General features: G+C 40.2%; 1 long non-coding RNA gene across 1 annotated transcript; it reads right to left on the reverse strand.

Moving 5' to 3' along the window:
* Positions 1-1,225: 1,225 nt before the first annotated feature.
* On the reverse strand, positions 1,226-10,017 carry LOC136017842 (uncharacterized). Its single transcript, XR_010614111.1, has 3 exons — positions 9,948-10,017; positions 9,352-9,533; positions 1,226-1,957 (listed from the first exon to the last, which is right to left on the reverse strand). It is a non-coding gene; the product is annotated as an uncharacterized LOC136017842 (long non-coding RNA).
* Positions 10,018-10,239: the final 222 nt, after the last annotated feature.

Below are 10,239 nucleotides of genomic sequence, written 5' to 3' on the forward strand. Positions count from 1 at the left end.
AACACCGATGTTTTTAGTTGTTGCTCAGTAATGTTTATTCTGACCAAGGACTTTGAGTCTCATGCTCTGCCAGGGAGGAGTGGAAGCCAGGAGGAAGCAGGGACAGGATACCTCACCCAAACTAACCAAAGAGGTATTCCATACCACAGCATGTCATGCCCAGTATATGAACTGGGTGGAGTTACCCGGAAGGCCCAGATTGCTGCTTGGGTGAGGCTTGGTTTCAGTCAGTGTGTGGCGAGCGGTTATATTCTCTTTCCTTGTTGTTCCTCTTATCATTATTATTATTGGTGGTAGCAGCAGTGGTTTGTATTATACCTTAGTTACTAGACTGTTCTTATCTCAGCCCGTGGGAGATACATTCTTTAGGTTCTCCTCCCCATCCCTCCAGGAGCGGTGGGAGGAAGAAGAGAGGGGGTGAGTGAGCAGCTTCGTGGCTCTGAGTTACTGCCTGGGCTTAAACCATGACAATCTTTGACATCAGTTCCTCATCTGGAGCAATTGTTCCGCCTGAAACAATGCTCCTGATCCCCAAGCTGGGGAAAAAGACAGGCCCAAAAGTGAAAAGCAGATGGTGTGTACACTGCTGTTGGCTACATCTCACTATTATGGGACCTGCTGTTAAACTAAAGATGTGTGCAGGATAGTCGAGTATTGAGAAGCCACACATTTCAAGTTAGAGAGTTATGTGAGCACACAGACACATATACTTGACACATGCCAAGCCAAGAAAAACTCCAAATACTAAGATGGTGATGCTGATATTGCCAGCCTGCTCCAGAGCAACATTCACCACTACACACCAGTTGATCTGGAAAAAGAACACGTTTCTTTAGCATGGCTAGGCATAGTCAATGCCTAGAGACTAACACGACCTTAGACAGCTTGCATTTTTCGAAGTACGTTGTTACTTTTCCATCTGAGCCTACTTCATTAGAAAGGAAAACTGAAATACAATGCATGTCTTCTCCTTCCTGCATCTTCCTATGAAGGAATCATACCACAATTTGGTGTCCTAGCAGGAACTGGAGCCTAAGGGATCAGCTTAACCTTGAGACTTCAATACAAGTTGCGGCCTTCACTCATATGATTGTCTGAGAAACACTGAATCCAGGTGACTGAAAATAAACATGTTCTCAAATTATAAAATTATAATGAACATTATGTGTTTAGAAATATTTAATGTATTTGTATGTAAGCATACAAATGAAATTATAACCCACCACTCTAGAAGAACATCTAGATTGAAAACCTAGTGTCATTCTTCCTGAATCTCTCTCCCTCTTAGTTACCATTACGTACACTGAGGCTGAGACAATGTTCGTCCACACTTACACATACACCACAAGTGTTATCTTAATCAACAATACAAGTAGATAAAACTTAACCTCAACAAAACACCTAATCAAGATAGTGTATTTTGATCTAAACTGAAATAGTCATTCCACCTAAAATAAACACCAAGTGCGAAATACCATGCAAATACAGTACCTGTAAAGACTGTAAATAGCTATAAGTAAGGCAAAGTCAGAAATAATAAAACCAAGGTTCTGCTGAAATGAAAATTTGGAAAATGGGTGTAAGTCAGTTACAAGTTCTTGCCTATTTCTGTTCATCTGTGGAATTCACTACAGGCAAAAATGTCTGAGTTATTCCATGTGTGATTATGTGATAAAATGAGAAAGATATTCTGTACCAACAGCTCTTTAACATGCCTGCATCACTGAGCAATATTGTGAAGGCAGTTCAGATTTAAGACCTCTTATTTTGGGGCATACTTGGAAACACAAATCACCAGACAAAACCCCCACATATTTCCACCTATTTAAATAAAGTTTCAGCATCACATATCCAAAAGAGCAGAGCAGGAGGCAGTGTTGTCTTCAGAGATGTAAACATCAGAGTAACAGAAACTTGGGCTGACAGCTGGCTGGATTTGTTCAGTGTTTGGAACAATCTAGTGGAAACAAAAGGAATTTAGAGCTTAGAATTGTTTTTGATTGTTATTTTCCAACTAGAGCATGAAAAAGAAAAAAAAAACCACAAAAGAGAAGAATCTATTGGAAAAGATGCAACGCTATCGGTTTTGGATCAAAACCATTGTCTCGTTAGAACTGAAGATATTATTTCAAAATCACAGTCAACGAAGAGAGTTCAAACACCCTATTTACTGTAGGTGCTCTGCCCAGTTTTTTATTCAGTAAAATTTTACTCCTTCAGTGAGGGTTTTCAAATTATCTTATTGAGGATTCTTGTGAAAGTTACATCAAGGTGGTAACCTGGCATCTAAATAAGACTTTGAAATATGGAAAAACAAAAGCTTTTTCTACAGCTCCTGTGCATTCCAACAGACAAAACCAAGTCAAAATACCACATATCGCTCATGTCCTGCAGTCTGCAGTTAAAGGCTTAAGCTTCAGCCCTCATCTTGCAATGCTCATACAGTCAGATGCAGAAGCAATTCCTTTTGAGTTCAGGAAGGCTCAGCCTCATGGTTTGGGGTTTACTGTTTACAGTACATCCTGGCTCATTCTAGCACAGCAGATGCCCGTATATCATGGCAGTCAGAACCAGAGTTTTTACACCAAGTTTTTAACTATTCTTTCTAATTCTACTGCAGCTGGGAAACTGTTTGCACTTTCCTTTAGACATCTTGGACTAACAACAGGCTTGTTGCTAAGCCCTCATCCCTCCCATCCTGCCATACACTCAAGCCCAACACACAGTGGCTGTTGGCTAGTGAAACTCAGGTGTTCATGGTCTTCCTCTTCGTACAATCCGCAAGCCCTGTTTTATCCCATGATGATACCATAACGCATCTAGACTGGGGAAAAACTATTTGGAAAGCAAGAGCTCCAACGTTGTTTAGACATTGATCATGCCCTTCTTACTTGAGACATTGTTCATTCAACTTCTCTAAGGGGAGAGCTTGGAGGGCACTTGCAATGCAAATCCTGAATCATCAAAACCAAAAAGTGTTAGTCCCTGACTGTCTTGGAGAACAGACAGGCACTTTTACTGAAGCCCCAGGGGAGGTTGCAAGTATATAAAGGCACTTTTCATGGTCTGGCACACATTTCACTGACCTCATTTTTGCAAAATGGTGTTCATGCTTTCAAATGTTACCACACACTTCCATCATCCTGATTTTTCTCAAGCCTGGTTACAAGGGACACATCTGTTCTGGAGGATCTAGAATAGCCCAAATCCTACTTTCATACTAACTTCCTGCTGCAGAATCCGTGGTGTCATGAGGAAAGATTAACCTAAAATGCCAACATATTCCTCATAGGACACAACTGAGGTCTAACACAATTGCTGACTCAAAACCACTACCTAGTTTTTCATAGAATCATACAATAGTTTGGGTTAGAAAGACCTCAACGCTCATCTAGTTCCAACCCCCCTGCCACAGGCAGGGACACCTTCTAGTGACAAGGAGACAGGGTCTCTGCACAGAAGATAAGCTTCTAGTTACAGCCTGGATTGGCAAAGAGAAATCACATCTCTAGAAGAGAATGGAAGAAGCAAACATGAGATTTATCTCAAGTACACAAGTTGCCTTATAAAAGGCAACTGGCCTTTCTATTCCTTCATAGATAATATCAATAAATATTTAATCTTATAAAAAATTGGTTGATACCTAGCAGGAAAACAAAAAAGCGGTATCATAACTGATGATTTAGAGCTGATAGAGCTGCGCGTCTTCATTATCTGTTGCTCTCTAGTTATTGCAAACTTCTCAGGCCACACTGGTCATCATCACACATGTATGGGGTGGCAGGGTAAGTTCTTTAGTCCACTTAGTTAAACTTAGATTTCAGATACTAATACACAAGACAGTGAAAGCATTTCCAAAGATGAGGAAGACATCAAGTTCGTTTTTAAAGTGATAAAACTATATGACAGCAGCACAGCCAGTCTGAACCTTCACAGATCTGTAAGTAGGTAGCTATAAATTGCAGTATATTCTGACATTCTTTACCAACTATAACATTAAGCTGACAAATTATACTAATACAGTATGATTTCAAGGTGTATCCACATTTGCAGCATGTGTAAATTTCTCAAATAGAATCCGATGTTTGCTAATATGGTATGATCTAAGTTAATAAGATCAAATTATGTCTGATCATACTACATTAGTAAATGTCACATCAAATTAGTCATTTTCAGAATTATAATGAAGCACAGAAAGCAACCAAAAATAACTTTTCCAACACAAGTAAGCAGTGCTGAGACTGAAAACTGAGCTAAATACCAAGCCCCTAGAGAATGCTTTTTTTGAATTCAAGGTTAGCTGAATTTTCAGTCTTATTTCAGAGAGCTGTCACACGTTATTTAAATAATGGTTTAAGTCACAGTAGAGTCTTGTCCAAAGGTCACTAATAGGGGCTGAAGATAAGGTCAAGAACTAGGAGAAGCTGGCAAAATCTCTACTGAAAGGCCGTTAGCTTAGGGGTAGTCATCCTTCTGCATGGTTGTGCTCATTGTAGTGGCTCCAAGTAGGAAAATTCATTAAAATCTACTGAAAGGGAGTTTTGAAAGAGAAAGCACTTTACATAGGAAGTTGCATAAATACTTATTAAACTTTCCTCCTTTCAAATGTTTTATCTGGACTGTTGTAATTAATCAGGCTTTGTAAGATTTCGTTTTCTTTTCTGTTACTGAAACCAAATACCTGTCAGGTGTACATTTAATATCATCTCATTTATTTGAAAGAAGAGTGGTTTTGGTTTCTTTGAACACAGTAGGAAGAAACTAACAGCTTCTTAGCTCAGGAAGTCCAGAGTTCGCCTTCAGCAAGTTCCTCAGCCTGACATCCCTGGCCATATGCTGGATTTCAGACCCACCGGCTGTTATCCCATGTTATCCTGCCAATGTGGGAAGCTTCCTACAGATTTCCTCCGTGTTCCTATATGTAAAGGTAGAAAATATGTCTCAAATACCCACATTTAAACTGACCTGTCATGCAGCAGAGGGTTCCCAAATAGGGTGCCCACAATCTTAAAGCCTACCCTAAAAATAGAAGGCTGAAGTCAGTCCTGTCAGGCCTCAAGGATGTCTCACACATAACCTTTCCCAGAACCTTTAACAAGGATAAAAAGCCTTGTCATATTGCAGAAGCATAAAGAGCAGAAATGTGAAGAAACATTCAACTGCCCCACATTCACTGGGAACATGGGGAATGTCAACCTCTCCAAAGCTCCCCTTCGTCTACTTCATTGTGAGACTGCAAAAAGAGGAAACAAAATCAACCCAAGACAGCCCAGTAAAGGCTGTATAGGACAGGAGAGATTTCTTCTGCAAAACTGAGCAGTCTCCCTGTTGGAGAAGGAATTTTGCCCCTATGCCACCAGGTAAACCAGTGTCTAGGATTTCCCCAGGCTATTGCATCAGCTCCAAGAGACACAGTTTTTGTCCCTTTTGATGAGCTAAGAGACACTGGAAGGCAACAAATACTTGAGTGATTTCATTTCTATCCCAAGTTAAAATATACCTACACAGCTACAGCTATCTAAGACTCCTGGATAAATCACCTTTATTCCCAGCTGAATAAATTAGTACCAGTGAAAACATCGCAAGCTCCAAGCTAAAAGCACTTTTCTGTAAAGTGTTTAAGAAAGTGAAGGCCAAGGTGGTGTTGAATACCTAAGTGAACAGTTCACTGTTTTTTTAAAAAGACAGTTTAAAAAACACACTAAAGATGTCCACTGTTAAAAGGAGAATTTCTAGCTATTTTCTGAGAAGGTGGAACATATGTTCATTATTGTGACCTATAGTGTTTAATATTAATTTTCTTGAGTTAGTATACACTGGCATGTGCTTCAGAGTATATTTTCCCCCACAATGGCTTTACCAGTTCCTGTTGTTCATGAGCTTTGTTTATTTGCTTGATATTTGTTTCTTTTTAATCCAAGCTGTCTGCATGAATTTTAACTGAATTATGGGTGTTTATATAAGGCTGTCTGTTCAGGGACAAAGTTGTTGATCCCTAGAGAAAGCATTGTTCCTATCCTGTCTGTGTTTCAGCAGATTAGGTTTAAACCAGACCTATCATCAAAATACACTCTACTAGCACACAAGCTTTACATGTGTTTTAGTTTGAATGGAGTTGTTATAATAGACCAGCCTTTTGATATTAGCAATTATGAATACTTCTGTTGGATTCTGGTATGCCAGTGGACTAGGAACCCCTTGTTGTCTTTAAGCTAATGTCTACATTATTCGGCATTTTTTGCTTCTTCTAATCCTTCCCCTATCCTGAAGGATTTTAGCAACATCTTCCTGCCATTCCGTTATGAAACTTATTTTCCCTTGAGCATGTGGCAATTTCATTAGGTACCTGAGGATCGTATAAAAAAAAAAATCAAATAACAACATAAATTCAGCCAAAAAAAAACAAACAAAAAAACTCCACCACCAAACAAACACATTTTTACTTAGCTCAAGACAAAAATAAAAGCACATGGGAGGAGGAGGGGAAAGAAAGAGAAAAATAAGTGAAGCATTATTGGCTGCATTTTGTTTAACTCTTTACTGGCTCTGTTTTGTGGTAGATCTCAAATGGTGGCTGTGCAGGAGAAGCCCATAGGCAGATCACTCCTGTGGTTGTCCACAAGCCTGTCTCCAGCCTGTGGCCTGGGACAGGGCACTGTGAGGCCAAGAGTATCCCCTCTCCACCAACTCTGCTTTAGAACTGGCAGCAATAAGTGTAACTTGGAGGTTGCAGCATTCCCTATTTTTGTACGGGTGCCTTTCCCTCTTTCACATGGAAGCACAAACTATATGATGTAGTGATGTCTTTCCTCCACCCTGCTCTCCCCATGCCTCCCAGCTACTCCTTTTGGCTGAACACAGCTTGAAATTAAAGTGTTGGAGGAAGTCAAGTGAAATTACACAGGATTGGACATGATGACCCAGAAGACACTTCTGATCTTTTCCCAGGGAAATTGTTTCAGCTAATCCCAGAAAAACACAGTCACATATCACAGACTGCTCTACAAACTTCTATGATTCTGTCTCTGGCCAGATGAGACTGCTTTGGACTGCCTAGCTATTTTAATGGGACAAGGAAGAATTTCCACCATTTTAGCAGGGCAAAAACCTATCCTTCTCATTATATGAAGTTAAACAAGAGGTTCCTTCTCCTTGGGACTGTTAATTATATGCTTGAGCATTTTCTGAAATATTATTTGGCTATACATAGACACAACTGATGAGGGTTGTCCTATTGACCTCTGCTTGTAGAATCCAAGAGCCACTCTTCTTACAACCTTATTCACATTCATTTGAAGTAGTCATTCAGAAACTCAAGAGCTTGGACATGTAGTGTTTGCATTTACCAGATAAGGAATCTGAATATAGCTAACATCATCTAAAAATGGGTATAAATCAGGAGTAAACCACTCAAGCCGGCTTTCTGTGTAGCATCACTGTACAAAAGTTTGAATATACATACATGTTCCAGCTAATTAAGCACAGTTCAATGACACCAATACAGTAAGCAGCATCGAAAAGCTGGCAACAAAGAAAACTACTTGGCAGAGAAGGCACTGTGTGCTGCTAACGCTGTATGAATAACATTTTAATTAAAGCCAGGTTTCCACAAGTCACAAGCCCAAATCTCTTGGCTTTTGCTTAAATCCTGGGTAATTTTTCTGTCACACCCAAGCCCACCTCTTAGGATATAATATTGCTATGGTTTTACATACACATACACCCTGGAGAAAAGTAACATCAGTAAACAGCAACATCAACAAAATAAGATTTTCATACATTAATTTATGGCCACAATGCATGGACGGTACCACACAGGCCTTTGCCAGGCACAGAAAAATGGAACATAAGGTGGCCTTGTAGTGTGTCAGTACAACAGCTGTGATGGATCACATCTTTCCAAAAAGGAGATTTTTAAATTTGAAAATGGCTTATATAAAATTGGCTTAAAATGAATTAGTGCCAAATTAAATCGAATGCTTTTTAAATTCTTTCTTAGAATAGGGCTAAAGGACAGCAGAAACAGTTTTTCCTCGTGTTTCAGTACCTTGATTGGGATTTTCAAAGCAAAAAGCATTTAATTGGCCAATGCTCATTAGGTCTGAGTGAGAGCTGGGCAAACCTGAATTGGCTTTGATAAATGCAGTTTAATATTTAGGAGTAGAAATAAAATTTCTCCTTTTGTTTTCAATAGCAAGTCATATTTATGAGCAAGAAAATTAAAACAGGTCTTTGTTCATCACAGGAGAATTAAGATATACTTGAAACATGCAAAACCTTTGCTTTTAATTCCTCCAGTTACCCACCCTAAGTGCTTGCCCTGCCTGACCTTTCCAAGAAGCAGTCCTTCCCTCTAAAACTGTTCATGCCCTTTGGACACAAGAGGTGCCTACATCAAGACAGTCGTCTAGGAACAAACCAGCATCCAGGCAACAAGAGGACTCACCAAAGAGAGGTTTTAGTGAACACAAGAGTTTCCTTCACTGCAAGCACAGCTAAAGCTCTGTATTGATCTGTGTGTCCTGGCTAGGCCAGGCAGATGCTACGATAGCTCAATTTTATTATCTCCAGCATTACTAAACAGTCGATTCCAGCCTCATCTACTGCCCTTGAATTAAGTAGTGTAACAGCATTTTCATCTTTGCTTCCTAATGAGCAGGTCTCAATGACCTTTATGAACCGAGGTCGGCCAAGCGTATTATTCTTTGTCCAAGCACATTACACAGCCCAACACGACAGAGAAGACTAGTTTTACTGCTCCACTTACTCTAGCAGCACCCTAGTGCTCACTCTGTGTCAGGCTGCTGTCCTGGGTTCAGCCATTACATTTTTTTCAGCCATTTTTTACATTAAAACTGTTCAGCCATTGAAGTATCTTTCCATTTTAGCATTAGATGAAATGCAGACCTGTGTTTAAGGCAGTGGAAGACAAGGGTGGCCTAGGATTTAAGAGACCATCCAAAGTGTAATTTTTCTTGTTTCTTTGCCAAAGCTAATTCACAGCTGTCTTGTGCCTACAGCACACCAGACAGACAGACAGACACAAGGTTCAGCCCATTCTTTGGGCATTTGCCCCAGGGTGGGATTAGACAGACACATTCAGCATCTGTTTTCTTCTGTAGAGCTGTTTGAAAAGAGACAATCTCCCTATTTCCCTCTTACACTTGTGCATTGATAATTAATGAGCCCTATACAGTCAATTGCCCTTTCTGAGAGACAAAAACCCCATGATTACCCACTCTTTTCTCACACTGTACAGACTGTTTTCCATACCCAGACCCTATCTGGCTAGAAGAATTAAAATAAAGCCTTTCTCTCAGCCTCTCAGCAATTCTGAGGATTTATCCATACCTTATAAAGCTCCATGATACCAGAATACTCCTGAAAGTCTGCTTGCTACTTGCAGAAATGAGTAGTCAGGTGGGTACCAGCCTCTTCTCGTGCAGGATACATGAAGCACAGAAGGGTTGCAGTGAGGTCTTGTTATCAGGACTGAGTCCTGCTCTGGGGAAACTACCTCTTTGCTTGAAGACCTAGACATCAACAAAGACCACTTATTAAAATACAGAAGTCCGAGGTCTGCAGACATTTGTGTATAAAGCTTTCTATTAAGATACCTTATGTCATCTCAGACCTATTGGTCTGTTTCATCAGTATTTGTTTCTTTTCCTGCCATTCCCTTCTCTGGTTTAATTTCCTGAGAGGTCTTCTGCCCATTTAATTTTTTTCTCTTGTGGAAAAAGCACAGAAGCAGGAAGCAAACAGGGCTTCCTAGAACCAGCATCCAAATAGTCCCCTCAAAACCCACGGCAACCAGTCTTAGAGCATAGCAAAGAAAGCAATTCTGCTACTTCACCTAACTACACTCATAAGAGAAAGAAAATGAAAGCAAGTTAAAAAGCACGATTTTCTCTTTACCTCAAACCCTCACCAAGTTCTCCACATACCTCAGCTTCAGTCAAACAAGCTTGCTGGAGCAAAGACAATGTACAAGGGAATCCCCTAATTCAGAACAACTGCCCCTGCCCTGACACCCCCCACCATGTATTTAGGGCATGCAGCTGTGGTCCCTCTTCTGCTATGAAGAAAGACTTAACCCTTCCCTGCTAATCCCAAATGAAGGCCACAGACACTAGAGCAGACAAAGTGAATGAGACCAATGACTTTTTATGAAACCTTGTGCATGTGATTGCTGTCAACTTTACAGCTGAAACAGATTCAATTTCCAAACAGAAACAA

This window comes from Lathamus discolor, chromosome 6, assembly GCF_037157495.1.
Source record: "Lathamus discolor isolate bLatDis1 chromosome 6, bLatDis1.hap1, whole genome shotgun sequence".
NCBI classification, from domain to species: Eukaryota; Metazoa; Chordata; class Aves; order Psittaciformes; family Psittacidae; genus Lathamus; species Lathamus discolor.